The sequence below is a fragment of the Schistocerca cancellata genome, chromosome 8 (assembly GCF_023864275.1).
Source record: "Schistocerca cancellata isolate TAMUIC-IGC-003103 chromosome 8, iqSchCanc2.1, whole genome shotgun sequence".
In the NCBI taxonomy this organism is placed as follows: domain Eukaryota; kingdom Metazoa; phylum Arthropoda; class Insecta; order Orthoptera; family Acrididae; genus Schistocerca; species Schistocerca cancellata.
Genome location: NC_064633.1, coordinates 575,189,396 through 575,210,734, shown reverse-complemented (window position 1 = coordinate 575,210,734; position 21,339 = coordinate 575,189,396). Strand labels below are relative to the sequence as shown.

Sequence of the window (21,339 nt, the reverse complement as noted above, 5' to 3'; positions counted from 1 at the left end):
TGAGGGGGAGGGGAGGGGGGACGGGAGGGGGTGTGGAGGGGGTTGGGTTGCTGGAGTTAGCCAAATTTTCCCTCCAAAATGTGAACTTTCTACCATGACGTCACTGCAACGTTGCCCTATCTATCGCTGCCATCTTGGATCCACCATCTTGAATAATTTTGGCAGCAATGGAGATTGGGGTGGTACATACTTTTTCTACTACTGAGAGACTGTAGAAGCCTCCTAGTATACAGGGTGGTCTATTGATCGTGACCAGGCGAAATATCTCACTAAATAAGCGTCAAACGAAAAAACTACAAAGAACGAAACTCGTCTAGCTTGAAGGGGGAAACCAGATGACGCTATGGTTGGCCCGCTAGATGGCGCTGCCATAGGTCAAACGGATAAAAACTGCGTTTTTAAGTAGGAACCCCCATTTTTTATTACATATTTGTGTAGTACGTAAAGAAATATGAATGTTTTAGTTGGACCACTTTTTTTGCTTTGTGATAGATGGCGCTGTAATAGTCACAAACATATGGCTCACAATTTTAGACGAACATTTGGTGACAGGTAGGTTTTTTAAATTAAAATACAGAACGTAGGTACGTTTGAACATTTTATTTCGGCTGTTCCAATGTGATACATGTACCCTTGTGAACTTATAATTTCTGAGAACGCATGCTGTTACATCATGATTACCTGTAAATACCACATTAATGCAATAAATGCTCAAAATGATGTCCGTCAAACTCAATGCATTTGGCAATACGTGTAAAGGACATTCCTCTCAACAGCGAGTAGTTCGCCTTCCGTGATGTTCGCACATGCATTGACAAGGCGCTGACCCATGTTGTCAGGCGTCGTATGTGGATAGCAAATATCCTTCAACTTTCCCCACAGAAAGAAATCCGGGGACGTCAGATCCGGTGAACGTGCGGGCCATGGTATGTTGCTCCGACGACCAATCCATCAATGCTATTCAATACCGCTTCAACCGCACGCGAGCTATGTACCGGATATCCATCATGTTGGAAGTACAAATCCATTCTGCCATGCAGTGAAACATCTTGTAGTAACTTCGGTAGAACATTACGTAGGAAATCAGCGTACATTGCACCATTTAGATTGCCATCGATAAGATGGGGGCCAATTATTCTTCCTCCCGTAATGCCGCACCATACATTAACGCGCCAAGGTCGCTAATGTTCCACTTCTCGCAGCCATCGTGGACTTTCCGTTGCCCAGTATTGCATATTATGCCGGTTTACGTTACCGCTGTTGGTGAATGACGCTTCGTCGCTAAATAGGACGAGTGCAAAAAATCTGTCATCGTCCCGTAATTTCTCTTGTGCCCAGTCGCAGAACTGTACACGACGTTCAAAGTCGTCGCCATGCAATTCCTGGTGCATCTCAACACTGACGTTTTTGAGATTCCCGATTCTCGCGCAATTTGTCTGCTACTGATGTGCGCATTAGCCGCGACAGCAGCTAAAACACCTACTTGGGCATCATCATTTGTTGCAGGTCGTGGTTGACGTTTCACATGTGGCTGAACGCTTCCTGTTTCCTTAAATAACGTAACTATCCGGCGAACGGTCCGGACACTTGGATGATGTCGTCCAGGATACCGAGCAGCATACATAGCACACGCCCGTTGGGCATTTTGATCACAATAGCCATACATAAACACGATATCGACCTTTTCCGCAATTGGTAAACGGTCCATTTTAACACGGGTAATGTATCACGAAACAAATACCGTCCGCACTGGCGGAATGTTACGTGATACCACGTACTTATACGTTTGTGATTATTACAGCGCCATGTTCCACAAAGCAAAAAAAGTGGTCCAACTAAAACATTCATAGTTCTTTACGTACTACACGAATATGTAATAAAAATGGGGGTTCCGGTTAAAAAAAAAAACGCAATTGATATCCGTTTGACCCATGGCAGCGCCATCTAGCGGGCCAACCAAAGCGCCATCTGGTTGCCCTCTTCAAACTAGACGAGTTTCGTTCTTTGTAGTTTTTTCGTTTGACGCTTATTTCTTGAGGTATTTGGTCACTATCAATTGACCACCCTGTATCAGCCTTCAAAAACAAATATGATATTTCAGAGTACTGTGAGGATTAATTAACAGACTATAGCATGTAGCTGATGTGATTGATTATGTAACTGTAGTAGATTGCGAACTTGAAACGTTTCTTGCAATGATACCACTGGGCTTACATATGAGTTGAACTCAAACTGGTTCCTGTTAAATTCAGTATTACATCAGGTACAGTTTGGTAGAAGCGTCCAGTTGCCTCTCATGTGAAACAATAGATGTCCAGCATGGCTGACAGTGAAAAGAGCAGGACTAAACGTGATGTCACTCGAACGCCGCTGTCAGCGACGGCTCCAGCTACGACAGATCAGCAGTGCATACAAAGGCCGTGAACTCCATCCGGCGAGTGGGCAGCTCCTTAATGACTCAGGGCAGGCTGCCCTGTCTTGTGGTCGAACGGCAGACCCCATACTGCATTCCGGGGTGTCACTCCATGGTGTAGGCTGTGATACTGAGAAGAGAATCATTCAATGCACAAATGGCTGAGTACTTATATGTACCACGCTACGTTCATTTAGGGCTTAAGGTATGAACCATGTACCCTAAACACTTCTGTGTTGGCAAGTGAGGAAAGGCTTCCATCCTTCCACTAGTATATTGGAGCGTCGGCTATTGCTGTACTGCAGTAAGCATCATTCGTCCGAAAGGCAAAGGTCCCGAGTTCGAGTCTCGGTCGGGCACACAGTTTTAATCTGCCAGGAAGTTTCATCATTCGGCCGCGTTTTGCCTTGCTGCTCATAAAATTCTTACCCGCCTGTGGCTGGCTTTGTTGCAACTCACTTCTGCTTGAAGCGTGGCAGCTTATATTGCTCCTGTCTAGAGTCCGTGTATCGGGAGAATGACTCATGTGTGCACAGTGACAGGTGGTCTGAAGCGGGTTCAGTCGAGTATGTAGTTCTAATTTTCATCCACAAGACTCCAGTAGTGCACAGAGGCATTCAAGAAACAGGTCAAGAGAATGTTTTTGTGAATTGTTCTGTTTATTTCTTCGAGGATTTTTTGTTTGTTTATGTTTGTACAGTTTCATATATGCTTTAAATAGTGTGAACGATGCGTGACTGTGGTCTAAAGTAAATATGTAAATCACTGTTTTACTGATGAACGCTGTACGAACTAGTGTGAGAAAGTTTTAAGACTGTGTAAATGAAGATGATGGGGAATTTTGTTTCATAATATGTTAACTAAGTTTGTGGTAAAAGGAAAGCTATTCGAGTGCAAATAAAAATAGTTAATAATGTAAAGTATAAACAAATTATCAGAATCTTAAATATTTATTTCGGGAAAAAGTACAGTTCGGAAGTGCGTTATTTGTTGATTGGTTAGTCATGAAAAGTGCGGACTAACGCGGGAGGATAACGTTTTTCTATTGGCCTTAAAGAAAACTGACCAATTAGAACGGAGTATTCCACGCACATCTTTTCTCTCGGAGATACAGAACGCTTACACCAATCTAAAGTATTCGGAGCCCAGCCTTTCAATGGTACGGTCGTGTGTAGTAAGAGCTCAGAAGAAAACTATAATTTGTTGGTTTTAGTTGTGCTACATGTTTAAAAAGAGTTTTAAAGTGAGCCGGCCGCGGTGGTCTAGCGGTTCTGGCGCTGCAGTCCGGAACCGCGGGACTGCTACGGTCGCAGGTTCGAATCCTGCCTCGGGCATGGGTGTGTGTGTTGTCCTTAGGTTAGTTAGGTTTATGTAGTTCTAAGTTCTATGGGACTTATGACCTAAGATGTCGAGTCCCATAGTGCTCAGAGCCATTTGAACCATTTTTTTTAAAGTGAAGGCATATTTATTCCGGTGTGTGTTTTTAGAAAGTACGGATTTTTATAGTAATTTTGTCTATTAGAAAAGACAGAAATTCCACGTGGCATATTGAGCAGATCGGTGACTAGGAACTTGACACCAATAAACTTCATAGCATGGCGATCGTTTTCGTTTAAGAACAATCCGTGCTTAGCAGCCGTTCAGATTTCGGGAAATACGTTACCATAAAATTGCTAACGTGAATGAAAGGGTTTGTGCATGACTGTGTTAAGATTAGCAAGGGCTTGGCAGTGAATTTGTAAATTATCAGGGTTCAGAATATACCGAAGCTTTGCCAGTATTTCCATCTTTCATTCAAAATTAAGACCTTTTCCCGATTCTTTTAATAGTTACGTTATATGCAGCCTGGTGCGAATTGCAGTACGGTAGGTTTCAGCTCGGCCTTGCTGCCGAGTTCACAGGTATGTGCAGGTAAAAGGACGAACGTAACCGCGTGGTTGCACACTCAGTCGTATTTTTTAACCAAAATCGGTTAACATGCCACAGCATACACGATCTCGGTCAGTCTTAAAATCCTGGTAACGGGATAACATTATAGGGTGGTTTCCAGAATGAGATTTTCACTCTGCAGCGGAGTGTGCGCTGATATGAAACTTCCTGGCAGATTAAAATGGTGTGCCGGACCGAGAGTCGAACTCGAGACCTTTGTCTTTCGCGGGCAAGTGCTCTACCAACTGAGCTACCCAAGCACAACTCACGCCCCGTCCTTACAGCTCTACTTCTGCCAGTACCTCGTCTCTTACCTTCCAAACTTTACAGAAGTTCTCCTGCGAACCTTGTAGCCACAGCCCAGGCTGTGGCTAAGCCATGTCTCCGCAATATCCTTTCTTTCAGGAGTGCTAGTTCTACAAGGTTCGCAGGAGAGCTTCTGTAAAGTTTAGAAGGTAGGAGACGAGGTACTGGCAGAAGTAAACCTGTGGGGACGGGGCGTGAGTTGTGCTTGAGTAGCTCAGTTGGTAGAGCACTTGCCCGCGAGAGGCAAAGGTCCCGAGTTCGACTCTACGTCCGGCACACAGTTTTAATCTGCCAGGAAGTTTCATCATAGGGTGGATTTGCTATTGTAATAACGTTCTACAGTGTTACACTTTCAAAATTCTGGAGCGCTGGTTTTGGTGTCAAATGTCGGAATTGCACTGGTTAATACTGAACAAGAACCACTCTATGTATTAATTATAGCGACAGCAACACTTTTATTGACAAAATATTTATTGAGTAAACATAAATTTTATCTGTTACCACATCTCGTCACTATCCAGCTGTTTACTTAGGCTTTCCGACTGACTACATGGCCAGAGGTCACATAAAGAAGTCAGCTTAGCTTTGTGTTGCTAGAACCGCCAGAAGCGATACAACGGATGCATTGAATTGCAGCGTGTAGCACGTAACAGGACGGACAGCCATCAATAGGCGTAGTGAATGCGGCGTTCCCTGGGCAAACAATGGAGCCAATGTGTTGTGCGTGCGGTGTGCACTGTATGGGGGCTACATTCCTGAAATACGTCGGTAACTCCTCAACATTTCATTCCCATGTACATGCCTAACTTCTTTCAACTACACACTTGCATTCGTTTCATCTAATCACAGTAACTCAAAGGCACTGCTTTAACAAGTTCACACACACGTACATCGTGTTGTAACAGAAAATGCGAGCGTGCGTCTCCGATGTACTTGTTTAGATTAATAATTACAGCAATGTCTGACAGGCTGTTTATAGCGAAACCGTAGGGAAGAGTGTTGTACCTAGAGGATAGTCTACCTACGAACAAACGATTTTTTGTTTTTGTGTTTTTTTGTTTTTGACGTTCTTCTGTCTAGTGATAGATTTTGGATTCACATGAAGGAATGCGCACTAGAGACGGCCATAAGGAGTTCCCGTGATTTTCTACAGGTTTTGTTGTTGTTAGTCACGGGGTTGTTTTGCGCAGCATTAGTATATATTTCCTATTTGAAAGATTTACGTGCTGTATAATACATTAATGCTATTTGGAATAAACTGTTAATTCTTCAGGTACAGAATACTCTGGCGAGAAAAATGCTATATTTTTTTTTACTGTATATATAACACGTCAACAGTTAAGCCATACTTTGTCAGTCATGCAACCTTGAAACAGACGAAGGTCTTTTGCCACACAGCGTGTGGTACTTGCAAACGTACTGGGGTTCTTTAATGTCTTGACGATTTTACCTGTCTTGGAAATGGAAATTTGTGTAGTTTACAATAGTATCTATTTCAAAATGCATTTCACTGGTATTTGATAATACTTCTGCTTAATTTGGTGTCAATTACTAACTGTTGGTGTGTAGTAGAATAATAATGCACCGGGAAGACTATTAAATAGAGTACTGACAGGATTTTCTCGATCGCAATGCTTTTGAATTTCAGTCAAATATTTTTTTCTAAGTACATGACTATGTTGTATCTTCGAACCTTTTTTCACATTTGAAAAAACTGTAATTTCCCGAGTAACTTTCGTAATTTAAGAAAAAGACTACAGCATTTAAAAGTGAATGGCTCAATTTAAAAATGGAATAAGAAAATTTATTACAGGGCCGGCTAGAGGCGAAAGTATGACAAGTGAACAAAAGTACAAAACACTCGCCTACTTAATTATAGATCTCCATCAAAATAATTTTGATACAAAATATCGATTTTATTTTTTCAAGTCATTAGCATCACATGCGTAAAATTTACGAAGAATAATTCTTTCACTAAAAAAAAGGAACAAGAAATTAAAATATTATCGAAAGCAAATTACAGAAGGCACAACATATCCACGTTACGCCGATGGTCTAGACCACTATCAGTGTGTCCCTTTCTTTCTGTATCGCTTGCACAACTGTGCCTATATAAATACATCGCAAACGATTAGAGGGTGTTACACACAAACCGTGCTTTGCGCAGTTTATATGTAGCGGTACGGCACCGTCTATTGTCATTTGGACTTCCATTACCAATAGCAAATGGAGTCTGAAAAACAGCATTCAGGTATTTCTTCGCATGCGGAATAATGTCAGTTTGCTTCTTCCTGTGCACATCAGACGAACCGTGCGACGAAAACACTGAAATCAGTTTGGAGCCTGTCTCCAGTTTTGGTCCACAGAAATATTGCATTCCGCGTAAAGCACTCCGTCCTACGTCCCAAAGATTATTATGAAATACTGGTATTACTGAGAGTTTTCAAAGGCTGTCATATCGTTTCTTCCACGGTGCATGTAGTGTATGCCTACATTACTTGTGAAATCCCGCGCCCGGGTTCCCGGGTTCGATTCCCGGCGGGGTCAGGGATTTTCTCTGCCTCGTGATGACCGGGTGTTGTGTGATGTCCTTAGGTTAGTTAGGTTTAAGTAGTTCTAAGTTCTAGGGGACTGATAACCATAGATGTTAAGTCCCATAGTGCTCAGAGGCATTTTTTTTTTTTGAACTTGCGAAAAGATTTTCCGCGACTGGCAACAGGTGACTATTTTATTAACGTTTAATAATCTCAGAATATCATAGTCTACATGAAAAACGCAAAAAAATGATTCTACGGCTAAACTATTGTGCATCTAATGTTGTTGTCTTCAGACCGAAGACTGGCCTGATGCAACTTTCCATGCTACTCTAACCAAGCCTCTTTCAATTCTGAGTAACTACAGCAACCTACATCCTTCTGAATCTGCTTACCGTGTTCATACCTTGGTCTCCTTGTTAGGTATTTACCCTCCACCCTTTCCTCCGATACTATACTAGTAATCTCTTGATATGTCAGAATGTATCCCATTATCCAATCCCTTCTTTTAGTCAAGTAGTGTAAAACTTATATATGTACCCTGACCATATTTAAAATATATGCTTCATGTGTTTACTGATGTAAGATTTATCTGAAACGAATGACAATAACAATGGTGACGGTGGACGTATTAGACATATTACATAAAGAGGAGCGTGAGTCATTGTAAATACAAACAATGTAATTACCATGTATAAGTCAAGTATAATTTTGTTTCCTGGCGCCTGAACGTGGTCCGCTTCGTTCTAAATTAAAAGTGTGCTTATTATTTATTATTAATCACAATTTTTACAGTTGTCATCTAGAATGTGAGTCACTTCCACGTAACTATAGAAAGTTACAGCTAGCAATGATTCAGCATTAATTTAATTGATTTTAATTCCATTTGTACAGCGTATAAAGAAAGTAAACTCTGAATGTAATTAGCAAATGTTGCAAATAACGATAATATAAAACTTTCTACATTTACATGACTAATCTGCTGTTCCCACTTCAGTGCCTGGCAGATATTTTACTTGCTGTCCCTCACTTCAGCCACTGCAAAATCACAGCGATAAAAATTGTCTGTTCTTAAGGAAGCCACTGTTACTGAATCATTACAACCAACTCTACTAGCGTTGGTTTGGCGTGATTCACTTTCATAGATAAAACCTTATAGGCGTTCATCTGTATCCCATTGATATACTGGTACTGATTAATCCATTAAACTGTTTTATTGGTTGTGTTTAATTCACGCACTAGCTTTATAAATTATTCACTTTCAATTTCATTCAGTGCAACTAAACTGAAACTGCGAGAAACATGCCTGAATATAAAATCCTATAATTTCGAAATCGGTCATATGAATTAAATACCTTAAATAAAAAAGTTTATTGGCTTGTCCAATAGCGATATATTATCACTAATATATATTGCTTGCGTTTGTACAAGCAGAATGTCGAGAATGACACACATATCCTATAGACGAGGTGCTCCAAGGAACCTTGCACCAGCCTCTAACAGTTCCGGAGCGCAACGCACGTGGACCCTATTGAAGATAACACTACAGGCAAATATACATTTTTTGTTCTTTACTGTATTTCATTTCACTTCTTTCCTGCCTTACTTTCATCATACATGGAAAAGGTTATTTCAAAATGAGTTTCGTAAATTTAATTACTGGTACAATTATATTTCTATTTACTTAATGTAACTGTTATGACTGTGATTGCCTTTTTCAGTATTCTGACGTTGCGCAGCTTCTTATCTATTAACATGTTACTTGAATTCATTTTCTATGGACAGAGTAATACGGAATTGTTATTTTTGTATAAAACTGTAAATCGATGTAATTAGGATTTTTGAAAAAAATCGTTCAAATGGTTCTGAGCACTATGGGACTTAACATCTATGGTCATCAGTCCCCTAGAAGTACTTAAACCTAACGACATCACACAACACCCAGTCATCACGAGACAGAGAAAATCCCTGACCCCGCCGGGAATCGAACCAGGGAACCCGGGCGCGGGAAGTGAGAACGCTACCGCACGACCACGAGCTACGGACAGGATTTTTGAAAGTGTTATGTGAAGCGAGGTATTGAGTGATGTAGAATCACATCAAGAAGACAAGAGAGAAGGGATCAACAAAGAGTCGGGAGCAAGCAGAAGAGAGTGGAGGTGATTGTTGTGCCATGTATGTACTGCTACTCATTGTGTTCGTGGCCAGTGAAAAAGTATCCGTGTTTGGCCAGGGCTACCTTTATTATCTTGGTGTGTACTTTACGTGTAACGTTGCTCATTTGCCGGAACTGTGTTTTGGCTCATTAAGCATAAAACTTTGGTATGCTGACCGTTAAGCTACTTCTAGGCCGTAAAGGTACAAACTGTTTAGTGCATACTACGGAATGTGTATTGAAACAGGAAATATAGTGGCACATGTTCGTGTAGTATATTAGTACAAAGAACTTTAACTGTGAATGTATGATGTGCTGATTGCCACGTGTTTTAAGTGATTACGTAGACAATTGTGAATGGCACTCATTATTTGGTTTAAACTGAGAACTAACGATTTACGGTGCAATCGGCTTTATTTACCTTTGTAGTGCAGATGGATGTACTGTGTAAAATGCCACGCCACGATCGTAAACCATAAAACTGGAAAGTGAGGTTAAAATGTGAAACAAACATTATGACGCAGGTTACACCACCCGTTTGTGGGAAGATGGGGTTTTATTTTCGTCGCTGTATGCAGATACACAGGCTGGAATTAATTCTGGAAACACCGAGCGTACCTGTCACAGTCACAACTGGCGAACACGATCTAGACCTGTAAGGTAACACCAGTCCTGGGACTGCACTATCAGCGATCGTGGACTAACGACGGACACGTCGACGACTCGCCGGCAGCGTCAGCAAAGTGGGAACCGTTTAACGAACATTAACTAAGAGACACCGTGAGCTATATTGTTCTAATCAGTGATGCAAAAGCTCGATACGCGTAAGCGAGAGTAATATTTCATGGTGATTAATTCTAAGTAATTATTAACTGTCTTTTGCAATGCTGTTTTGACTTCTTTTGAATAATAACGTTCAGAGTAATAATCAAGATCTGGTTTCATCCATTAACTTATTTATTTCCATAATCATAATAATTTTGCAAAGTCATTGACTTACGATGTAGCCGCATCATTGCTAAAAATTGCTATCAATACTAATAATATGAAAGTTAAACAGTTTTATTCCCTTTCATTTGCTTTTAAATGCCAGTGGCTCTTTGTTTATGTATTTTGTAAGTATTTACATGCATTTACACGTTTTATTGCTTCGTATTTGATCTCATGAAAATTATTGTGTTTCATTATCCTCCGTTTACATTAGTAGGAAGAAACACGTCACGAGTTGTTCAGTTTGTTTAGGAGAATACTTTATCAGTGGCAGTTTGGTTTGGGGTAGTGCGTGATCATTTGTATTGTTACAGTGTTTGGATAATTACTTTCAGCCCGCATCTCGTGGTCGTGCGGTAGCGTTCTCGCTTCCCACGCCCGGGTTCCCGGGTTCGATTCCCGGCGGGGTCAGGGATTTTCTCTGCCTCGTGATGGCTGGGTGTTGTGTGCTGTCCTTAGGTTAGTTAGGTTTAAGTAGTTCTAAGTTCTAGGGGACTTATGACCACAGCAGTTGAGTCCCATAGTGCTCAGAGCCATTTGAACCAAGCCAATTACATGCATGTAATGTTCAGTCAGATTGAAGGAAAGTAAACTATTCCTGGTTCCAGTTAACTTAAAATTTCCGTTCGCGGTAAATTTAGTGGAGACGGACCAGATTATTGTCAGTCCGAGTTCTAGCCTAGTGACGTTCGAGAAGTCTGTTATGGATGATACAGTTAGATTTTGTGATACCCTCTGATTTGCCACAGCTCTGAGATGGCGACAGGTGGGGTTGCGGTATCTCTCAGCCCTGTTGCATTCAAAGGGTGCGTGCTGCATGTGTGCCAGTTCTTGGCACTTGGCAGTGATGAGATGAGAAAGATGGAACAGGTAGGATCGCCTATATTCGCCCAACGCGATCCCCGCGGGAGAGGAAAGTCACTTGAATAGTCTAGGTGACGCGAATGGGAGAACATGACAATGTAGTGCCACAGTGGTCGGTGCTGTGGTTGATAACCGATATAAATGATCTTCGAACGACATTAAAGGACAGTTCAAAAGTGGTAATGTTTTCTGACGGCACAAGGATTCTAGTCCACGATCCAAACTTGACGCTATCAGACACCACAGCTTAGAGGAAAGGCCTGCAAGTGATTTACAGTTGACAGTTTAAGTCTTAACCTCACAGCGGCTCATATAATACAGTTACAAACCGGCAATAAGGCCCTTTTAGCACAAGAAGTAGACATTAATGGCCATTCACGAATGAAGCACAATGTGTAAAATTCATTTAGGCCCAGCTGGGAAACAAATTAGAGCAGCGTCAAAACTTGGACAACTAGTCAACAACTTAGTTGATGCTCTCAACTGTTGACCTAAAGAAAATATTGTTGGTTTTTTCTCCGAATTTTCGCATCCTGTTGTATTTTGAAATCACTTTATGTAGAAGGGCAATTAAAGTAAAAAAAGTGTTTGTTCAACACATGCGAGAAGTAAGAACATTGTGCTAAGTAAGTAACCACACATCTTGAAGAAGCATCACTTCCCAATGCATTTACTCCTCAATGGTTTTTATTGTTCATAATGAGAATCAGTCTTAACTGAACTGTCACAATGCAGGACATAAAGATAATTTTCATGTAAGCTTCGCATCTTATGCAGGTTATGCAGGTGGAGTTGTGTGCTACAGATAAAGTTCCCAGTTCTGGTCGTAATCGGTCCAATTGGGCCAGGCTGACCGCCGTATCTTTCTCCGCCAGTGGCGTCTCTGGATGTGGCATGAGGGGGCGTGTGGTCAGCACAGCGCTCTCCACGTCGTTGTCAGGTTTCTTGACCTTGGACACACCACTATTGACGTGCTCATTCAGCCATCTTAATAGGAGAGTGTCAATTATGAGGATAAGGACCCAAGGACACCACAACACCCAGACACCCAGTGGAGAAATTTTCTAACACGGTCCCCTTAGGTTGGCAATCTGCCACGACGACCGCACAGTCACTGTAACGGACAAACCCCACATATTCGGACGAGTAACTCCTCACTTGGCCACATGAGGCTGAGTGCGCCCTGTACCATTCCTCTCCTCCCAACTAGGAGAATTTCTTGGCAGTATCGGGAATCAAACTTGGGTCTTACACGTGTCAGTCAGCTGTGCCGACCACTCAGCTATGGGAACGGGCAGTTATGTGCTGTGATGGTAAGATATTCAATTAGTTCCTGTCTAAAATAAAGCTGTGGGAATGTCTACCAATTCAAACGAAAATTGAAAACATAGCCACTTTTGTACAAATCACCTAAATATCTCGCTTTAGGGATTGGAAGGCGCTTTTAACTACATGGCAAGTAGCAACGTTCGTTCTCTAGCCGTATGACAAGTAATAGTGTAGTGTAGGGTGTTGTACCTAGAGGATAGCTTACTTAGGAAAACATAATGACGCGCGGGATTAGCCGAGCGGTCGGGGGCGCTGCAGTCATGGACTGTGCAGCTGGTCCCGGCGTAGGTTCGAGCCCTCCCTCGGGCATGGGTGTGTGTGTTTGTCCTTACGATAATTTAGGTTAAGTAGTCTGTAAGCTTAGGGACTGATGATCTTAGTAGTTAGGTCCCATAAGATTACACACACAAAAAAACATAATGTTTCATGGATGGTTTCTCAACCTAGTGATCGATTTTAGAATCACATGAAGGAGCACATACTAAAGACATGCCACAAATAGTTTCCAGTACTTTCTACTGTTTTTGTGATGTGGAAAATGAGTCTTCTTTTATGCTGCGTTTCTGTATATTACGAGTTCTAAACATACTGAAGATTTCTTGTGTATATTATTAATTCTTCTGTTATAGAATTTTATGGTGGGTAAAATTCTGTGCATTTTTAAAATATTAACTCAACTTTTGGACAGTTAAGCCACATTTTGTCAGTCTTGAACCATCTTGTACCTTGAAACAGAAGATGTCTTTACCATGAAACACGTGATTTTTGTAAATGAACTGAGTTTCTTTAATGTATTGACAATTTTCTTTGTTATTAAAATGGAAATTTTTGATGGTTGGCCGTAGGTTCTATTTCAAAAAGTTTTCAACTTATAATTGGTTTTTGATAATTATTCTTCATAATTTGATTCACATACTGATCATTGGTATGTAGTAGCATAATAATGTGACATATAGACTATGAAATACAGCACTGACACGATTTTCTCGACTGAAACAGTTTGAAATCTTAAAAAAAAGTTTTCCTAGGTACACGACCGTGTTTTACCTTGGAACAGTTTTTAACTTTTGGAAAAACCTTACTTTCCAGAGTAATGTTTGTGATTTCAGAAGTAGACTGTAACACACATAAAGTCAATGCAACAATTTCAAGACAAAATAAGAAAATATGTTAAACTTCTATTACAGAGTTATTTGAAAATTACCATTACATTAATGTGTATATTGAGCTGCTAATAGAAGGTAAACCGTAGCCATATAGTAAAACTGGGCAGAAAATGTTTATTTTTTCAAAATAGCAACCTCCTTATTAATTTACTCGATTAAATTTAGGCGGCATAAGTGTGAATATCATTAAGCTGTAAAGCTGTAGTTTCTTGTTGATACGGTGTGTATATTTTCTAGGATTGTCTTATGCTGATATATACTACGATCCGTTCCCTATCTGTGAAGGATCTCCTTCTTGATGAGATCTACGGAAGATGATGAATGAATAAATGAATAAATGGACCCTGCAGCTACAGTGTAAGTATTACGATCGGAAGTCACAGGCCAAACCAGCAACAAGAGTGAAGAAATTATCAGAAAGCAACATCAATCGTCCTGAAATTTATTTGTAGCGCTCACAATATCCTTTATGGAGATGCGAGCTAAAACGTGCCACACCGGTGAACAGGAACACACAGTGAATTACAAAACGTTTGCTAGGTGAACCCGAACTCCATGGATGAAATTTCGAAGGCTGTTCACAGATATTTTCTGAGTATCTTGGACTACGGAGCTCATGTTTTGCTCGTTATAAATTACATTTCGTTTGATTTCTGATGCTCTTTATCTTTGTATCTCTGTTGCATCGAAAGTATCGGTGGAAATGTCGACGGTTGGGCTATACGTCACGTTTCTAAGGAAATTTGTTCAATTCACTCATGGTACTTGCTGTCGAACTGATCCCTCACGGATGGCAACAATGCCAAAGTACGTTTTCATCGGTTGTAGTCGTCCAGATCCTTCCGTTAGAGAATGGAAGGAATGCCAGAACAGTCGGACTGGAAGAAAGTGAGTTACACGCGAATGCTGGGAATGATTACAGTTGTAAAACTATCACAAACTACCGTACATTATCGTAAGCAAGCGAAGACTACGGTTGTTTTCCTAATAGCTTCGGTCAGTTAAGATCGTAACTACGTTACACGTAAGTCACGTGTGTTGCATACCCAATGGGTGTTACCTCAATTCGAACGCCTTGTTTGTGTATGCGATCAGTGTCTTACTAGATTCCCCTAGAAATGTGAATCGGTGAACCGTTTGAAAAAATATGGATGTATAAAAGGCCACCTAACCTACGGAACATTTTTGTTCTACTCAGTTATCCTCCTGTCTGTTATTTTGAAATAAGCAGTATTTATAGCAAAATTGAAATTGTGATTGTTTAATTCAGGTTTCATTCGAAAAATTTGTTGTGGCATGAAACAGAGGGGTACTGCAGTACGAAAAAAAGTGAAGTTATCATATAGCGCAAGAAAACGCACTTTCCTGAAAAAAAAGATAAAAAAGGAGTCGTCTCAATACACCGTCCATCTTATATAAAACATGTTTCTGTTGTTGCTAAGCAACGTCTGCACTTGTTAGTTATAACAGGAAACTCTTGCCTTCGATCATGATTAACTACTTTGTATTGCGTACAAAATAATAACGATAATTATTTAGATTTTTTTGTGTTTGTGCATGTAAACTGTGCTTGCATCAAAAGTAATTGTTTTGATTACATACAAACGTAGAAATAATGCGAGAAGCTAACTTTTTGTAATATATAAAGTGCAATTTGTAATTTGTAAGCCTGTAAAACACACAGAGGACTGACGCCGAACGATCTGCGGTTCTTATTATGTGCAAAACAAACAAACAAAAAAGAGAAGCAGTCGGCTCCCAGTTCCTCCCTCTCACGTTCATTTGTGTTTCCTTCTCTACCAATGTTACCACCACCAACGGTAATTCTATCGTTTACTAAGGCATTTAGGTACTGTACCAAAACTACCGAACCGTAATTTTGGCAGAAGGCAACTCTGGCAACGATGCCGCCAGTAGTTGACGAATTCCGCGAGCTCTGAGCACAATTAACTGTTCTGAGAATCTGACACGCTCAATAACTGAACCCTACTCATGATTACTTTCACATGCTTTTTCGGTGTTGTGATGATATTTTCACAGAAACAGAAGTAATTGGGGTAGGAAACACAGTACTGTTTCATCTGCGTACACACTCCACAAACCAGCGTTCGATGCACAGTCGAGGGTACCTCTTGTAGCACAGCTAGTCAGTCGGTTTCCTTTTCGACTGGTAAATGGAGCAAAGGGAAAACGACTGTCTGTATGCTTTCGACTGAGTTCTTATCTATCTCGTCTGCGCGGTTCTTACGCGAGGTGAAAAATGAGTCGTTTTGAATTGTGTCGCAAACGCCGGTACTTTAAAATTTCTCAATAGTTTTTCGTAAAAAACAACTTCCTTTTACCACCAAGGATTCCCGTTTGAAAGCATCGAGCAATTTTTGCAGGTTGATCGAAGTTTCCGACGGCAAATGTAGAAAAGAGGTTGTAAACTGTTTCGATGTCTTCCTTTAACTCGACCTGGTGGAGATCCCAGACGCTCGACCAGTACTCAAGAATGGGTCGCGCAGGTGTTCTGTAGGCGGTCTTCGTTACAGATGAGCTACACTCCTGAGGTTCTCCCAAGAAACTAAAATCTACCGTTCGCCTTCCCTACAGCCGACCTTACCTGCTCGTTCTGTCTCATGGAGACAGTGGCATAATTCAGTTATTATTCTGTAAATAAGCATTCCAGTACCACAAGTACCTTATACCGAAATGGAAAATCTCCCTCGACAGCAAAATTTTGTCGGTGGAAACTGGGATCCACCTCGTATGAATGAGTGGAAAATCTCGCGTCAGTAAACGAAATCAAGAGCTGCGGTGTGGCACCCGGATGACTCGGAACGAGACGTACGTTGAAGGGATAAGCAGATCCTGGTAGCTACGGCAGCTGTCACAGATTCAATCAGGTCAGAGATAGCAGAGACAGACAGACAGGTAGCGAGTAGCGAGTAGCGAGTAGCGGGTAGCGGGTAGCGAGTAGCGGGTAGCGGGTACTCACCCGAGGCGCGCCGTGCCGCCACTGGCGGCTGCCGCGGGCGGCCTCGGTTCGCCCCCGGCCGGAGCTTTAATCGCGTTAAGCGCCCTGGCCGGCTTCAGGGCCAGTCTTGCGTAACCGCCACACCACTCCACTCCACTCCACACCCAACACCAGTCCGCGCATCAATTTGCGAAATTCTCCGTTCTTGATGTCATCGTCTGCACCGGTGCTTTATGCCACTTCCTAATCCTGTTTCCCAGGAGAGAGGAATGTTACCCTGTACTCCCTACATCTACTTCTGCATTCAAAAAGCAACCTGACTTATTGTGTCATGTGGAGACAGGTACTGATCCAGCCAAACATTATAGCCCCATATCCCCCCCCCCCTCAAAAAAGTGTTATGTGTCCATACTTATATACTCAGGCTGATTAAGCTGCCCCTATCTACGGGTTTTATGCAACCCACTGCACCTTCAAAAACCACGTACGAGATTTTCATGTTCTCTTGATTACTAGATGCAAACTGTTAGTTCTATAAAAAAATGAACAGAATCTTTCTGTAGGAAATTTAAGGTACATACATTTTGTGCTGTTATACATTTTCGCTAGAGGTCATATTTTTCGAATTATTCAAGCTAATTGTACATAAGTGAACATCAAAAGCGTTTTACTTGAATGATTGTAAAACTGTGACCTCCAGCGAAAACGTATCCTACTAAAAAATTTAACCACATTAAATTTCCTAGAAAAAGGTACTGTTCAGTCCCTTTAATTTCGGACATGCAGCCACGCAAATAAAATTTCTTCCAGTGATATTCCGTCCACGTATCGTCGGCCATCCTCGGAGTAACTCTCAAGACTGACGACAAGGTGCCAGAGAAGTCGTCACGGTGTCATCGCCGCCGAACATACATCGATCGATAAGCGAATCGAATGTCCGTACACCTTTGCTACAAGCGCAGCGTATGTAACCGTATCTCTTTGCTGCTGACCAGCGTCTGTAAATCGCAGGCGCGTACCGCTGAGGTGAAGCATATAACACCGCGCTTGGCACCTTGTCGATAGTGTTTATTATTAAAGAGAAAATGCTCGTACTAGAATTACCTGAAATATTGGTAGAAGGAACGTAAATTTAAACGGTTGCGTGTTTGGTCTGTTCACAATGCCGCGGTAGGCTGAAGATGTCCTTCGGGTCCTGTTATGGTTTTCTGTAGAACTAATAGATTGCACGCGGCGAGCGAGAGAAAGTGAAATTCTCGCGCTTGGCCTTCTACGTCATTGCGGATTGAGTATAAGCTGTAAGTAGCAGCCGCTTAATTAGCTTGTATACACCAATTTCATCATTTCCCAACTAAATTTCAGAGCATGTAGTAGCAGGAAAATTAAGAGTCTCTAAAATGGCAAGGAATTACATAAATGACAATCTATGTTTAACACAAGAAACTTTTGTGTTGCTTGCGCGCTGCTCTACCCACTCCCGGACGTGATCACCCGCAGAGAACACCTCTGTGCGCCCAGCAAACAGCGCCGAGACACAGGCCGAATATGTCTGCTGTCAACATCAAGCCCTCCATGACTAGCAAGTTCACAAGCAGAGCCGACGAAATGAACTGAAGAAGAAAACCAGCATTCACCTTATTTACTAGCGTCATACCCTTACTTTGTTGACCTGTTCGTAGTCGTTGTAAAAGGAATATTGATAAAGGTGAGTGTATAATTAGATTTTAAGTTTTAGATTATGACGTTGTCACAGCTGTGAGAGTATTTAGGTGTTATAATTCTTAAAATAAATTGACGATGCTTGTACTTCTCAAGTTTAGCATGAACATCTCAAGTTTGCTTTTCAAATGCTACATTTCTCTGATTTGTAAATTCCTGGACATCATGCTAATGCGATGTACGAAGTACTGACGTAAACAAATTATTATCATATAAAGATATTCAAGATATCATATTACGATATTTCATGCAGTTTATTGCAATTTTTATTAAAACCTTAGGCATCTGTAGCTTGTTAATGGTGGTGGCGGCGGGGAGTTATATTTCGAGGGGAGGTGGAGAAACACCCTGCCCGCACTCCTCCCCTAGAACTGAAAACTGGATCCACGCCTCTCAGGAGAGCATGTCCTTCCAATCCTTTCCTCTTCCCATTGCGAGGCCGGCCGGTGTGGCCGTGCGCTTATAGGCGCTTCAGTCTGGGACCGCGTGACCGCAACGGTCGCAGGTTCGAATCCTGCCTCGGGCATGGATGTGTATGATGTCCTTAGGTTAGTTAGGTTTAAGTAGTTCTAAGTTCTAGGGGACTGATAACCTCAGATGTTAAGTCCCATAGTGCTCAGAGCCATTTGAGCCCATTGCGAGGGTTACGAGAGATTAACGAATGACTTTTAGCAAGCGTTCGTTTGAGCTGAAAGGTTTTTGCCTTCATAGTGTTTCTGCGGATTAGTGTCATGTTATAACCACAGTCAGGTCCAAATCTGAAACGACTTGAATGGAGTACGACACACAGCACTGGAAGCACGTTATTTCCTGATAACAATATACAGACAGGGCTGCTACCTGGACGGATGCACGCATCGAATGTTTGAAGAACTTGCAAGCATTATAAACATACAAAATTTCAAGAAGCTTCTAGAAATATTCATTGGTGATGGGACTTGAACTGGCGACGACAGCACACCAACCAGCGACTCTGACTGGTACTCCGCAAGACTTCATGCAGCACAGCTCGTAGCAATATGTGTAGGAGGAAGAAGTTTGTTTTTGATCTGTTAGGTAGTCTGAAATCTGTCTCCTATTACTCTTGTTAAACAGATAAACCTACCTCCATTTTTTATATTCCTGTTTACTTCCATATTTAGGGATGCTGCAACGGCCTTATGATCACTGATTCCCTGTTCTGCGCATAGAGAGTCGAAAAGTTCGGGTCTGTTTGTTACCAGTAGGTCCAAGATGTTATCTCCACGAGTCGGTTCTCTGTTTAATTGCTCATGGTAATTTTCGGATAGTGCACTCAGTATAATGTCACTCGATGGTCTGTCCCTACCACCCGTCCTAAACAACTGAGTGTCCCAGTCTATATCTGGTAACGCAGCTTCGACAGTTTACAATTACAATACCGATCTCTGCTTGGTCCCCGCATGTCCTGACTTTGCCCCGTACCCTTTGAGGCTGTTGCCATTTCTGTACTTGCCCGATGCCCATCTAACCTAAAAAACCGGCCAGTCCACGCCACACAACCCCTGCTACGCGTGTAGCCGCCTGCTGTGTGTAGTGGACTCCTGACCTATCCAGCGGAACCCGAAACCCCACCACCCTATGGCGCAAGTCGAGGAATCTGCAGCCCACGCGGTCGCAGAATCGTCTCAGCATCTGATTCAGACCCTCCACTCGGCTCTGTACCAAAGGTCCGCAATCAGTCCTGTCGACGATGCTGCAGATGGTGAGCTCTGCTTCATGTTGATTGACCCACCTACGATCGTGATATAGTGACTTGGGACGTGCAATTTACATTTTATAATAAATGTTCGTCCTTGAATCACCAAAGTTCTTTTTACCATTCCGTAGCTCAATCCATAATGAAGGAATGCTTACAGGATCACTTCGTTGTCCGTCTGTCTGCCCGTCTGTTAAGACTGCTTTTTCTCAGGAATGGATACCGTCATCAAGTTATTGTGTCGAATACATGGGTTTACGGTTTCTTGGCGGTGTAAAATATTTAAGCTTCTACCTTAATTAAGTCAAAAGATACGACCGTTTGCACATATTTTGATACAAACTAAAACATCAAAACTTAACAGATAAACTACCTACATACACTCCTGGAAATTGAAATAAGAACACCGTGAATTCATTGTCCCAGGAAGGGGAAACTTTATTGACACATTCCTGGGGTCAGATACATCACATGATCACACTGACAGAACCACAAGCACATAGACACAGGCAACAGAGCATGCACAACGTCGGCACTAGTGCAGTGTATATCCACCTTTCGCAGCAATGCAGGCTGCTATTCTCCCATGGAGACGATCGTAGAGATGCTGGATGTAGTCCTGTGGAACGGCTTGCCATGCCATTTCCACCTGGCGCCTCAGTTGGACCAGCGTTCGTGCTGGACGTGCAGACCGCGTGAGACGACGCTTCATCCAGTCCCAAACATGCTCAATGGGGGACAGATCCGGAGATCTTGCTGGCCAGGGTAGTTGACTTACACCTTCTAGAGCACGTTGGGTGGCACGGGATACATGCGGACGTGCATTGTCCTGTTGGAACAGCAAGTTCCCTTGCCGGTCTAGGAATGGTAGAACGATGGGTTCGATGACGGTTTGGATGTACCGTGCACTATTCAGTGTCCCCTCGACGATCACCAGTGGTGTACGGCCAGTGTAGGAGATCGCTCCCCACACCATGATGCCGGGTGTTGGCCCTGTGTGCCTCGGTCGTATGCAGTCCTGATTGTGGCGCTCACCTGCACGGCGCCAAACACGCATACGACCATCATTGGCACCAAGGCAGAAGCGACTCTCATCGCTGAAGACGACACGTCTCCATTCGTCCCTCCATTCACGCCTGTCGCGACACCACTGGAGGCGGGCTGCACGATGTTGGGGCGTGAGCGGAAGACAGCCTAACGGTGTGCGGGACCGTAGCCCAGCTTCATGGAGACGGTTGCGAATGGTCCTCGCCGATAC

The 21,339-nt window shown here is 42.3% G+C and overlaps 1 protein-coding gene across 2 annotated transcripts in view; it reads right to left on the bottom strand.

Annotated features, from left to right (window-relative positions):
• LOC126094726 (transient receptor potential protein) overlaps positions 1-16,717 on the bottom strand; it is a 412,416-nt gene extending 395,699 nt beyond the window's left edge. For both annotated transcript variants that reach the window (XM_049909269.1, XM_049909268.1), the window contains exon 1: positions 16,667-16,717. The gene's annotated coding sequence lies outside the window, so the exon portion shown is untranslated. The remainder of the gene's footprint in view (positions 1-16,666) is intronic.
• Between the last annotated feature and the right edge of the window lie 4,622 nt (positions 16,718-21,339).